We start from the raw sequence: 1,865 nt of genomic DNA on the forward strand, positions 1-1,865 counted from the left end.
GGTATACGAAAGATTGACATTTTAATAAACTGTTACAGCTGAAGATGTCTCATCTGATGTATATTTCGATAACAATGCATTCATGTAATCTTGGAACATACATCTTCTGGATGTTAACTTATCGTCATTAAAGATAGAAACTCGAGAAACGTTTATCTTGTTATAATTTATATCAGTGCTGCAGAGCTTTTGATACAATAATATCATGTATTCTTGTGTAATTAACACTCTACGAACAAATATAAAAAAAGATATGACATTATATGCTCGAAATTATAAGCTATTTATGAACTTTCAAATTCCACTAATTAATTTTGAATTCGTCACTGTAGGCAGAAATTTAATTTTCTTTATAAAGAGAGGAGTGAATGTTTATTGAGTTTATTCAACATAATATTCGAAATTATATTGATTTAAGCGAGTTAAGCTTTTTAATTATTTTAGTTCAGTCACAAAATCTCCTTCTTTTAAATAATGAGAAAAAATTAAATCTCTGGATGAAGTAGTACTAGATGAAGTCTTCTTCTATAAATTAAATTAAAATAAATATGGATTCTTCTCTTAGTATTTCAATTAATAATAAAAAATTAATTAATATAAAGAAAAAAAAGATTATTTTTTTTGTTTTGCTCGTGTATGCAAAATTAAATCATGGGATATAACGAGCAGTTGAGCATCCCTGCGCATCTTCCTTTGGTTTCAAGTCCACCCTTCTTGCTGTATTCACTGTTGTGTGAGAGCAATGTTCATCGAACCAGTCGTCGCGCATCCTGATCCAAAGGAAATCACGGAGGGGCTAATGTCCAGTTTGCGCAGTCAGGATGAGAGAATATTGTCCAACCATATGTTGCCAAAACGTTAGTCAGCTGTTTGTGACGATCGCAGACAGTGGAGACTGCTCTATATATATATATATATATATATATATGTATGTGTGTGTGTGTGTGTGTGTATGTGTGTATATATGTATGTATGCCAATTGACCATTTATCAATCGTTATATCCTTGCCGCTTCACATCGAGTGTCGAATGATGCGCAGCAAATCTCGGTGCAGAATTGATTCGGTATAAGATAGGAAACGGATAGGAAAAGATGGCAGTACCAGATAGAGGGATACTATATTACAAATCTCTGGGAATAACTCGTGTGTCGATACAATTGCGAGGAGAACTATAAGTGAATGATTTTACTCGTGCTGTATCACTCGTTACTAGAATGTGCGAGAGTTCTTAACTTATTGTAATAAATAGCGAAATTTTGAATTATTATTTCACATATTTTGATATTAAACAAACATATTATTTAAAAAATGTCGAATGCATTTTAAAATTAAAGATTCTGTTAACGATAAATAAATTTTGACGGGGAATTAAAACTGTTATTATTTGAGTTGAATAAGAAGATCTTTAACGAAGTATATATCACTTGGATTGAGAAAGAATTTATTTTGCTGCCAATTGTTGATAAATCTTTTATATAAATCTTTTATACAAATCTTTTATACAAAAGCCGATCTTATACATTGATCCAGATAAACCATATAGAACTTGGAATTTTTAACCAATTAAACAACTTTTAAAGTAAAATAAATACAGAAATTACTGTTAGAGAGAGCGCCTCTTCTCTCTTCATGATATATTGTCCGAATAAAACCGAAAAAAAAGAAAGAAAAAAGAAATCAGAACGCTCACCTCATAAAGTGTAAGGATCGTGCCGGATATGACGCATTCTGTTGCGCGACGTGATTTATGGTAGATCCATCTATATATATATATATATATATATATATATATATATATATATATATATACTAGTATGTTGTTTAGTAGTTAGTTACTAATTAACTAACTCTCTCTCGTACCTC

The sequence above is a fragment of the Atta cephalotes genome, assembly GCF_000143395.1.
Source record: "Atta cephalotes unplaced genomic scaffold scaffold00002, whole genome shotgun sequence".
Taxonomy (NCBI): Eukaryota; Metazoa; Arthropoda; class Insecta; order Hymenoptera; family Formicidae; genus Atta; species Atta cephalotes.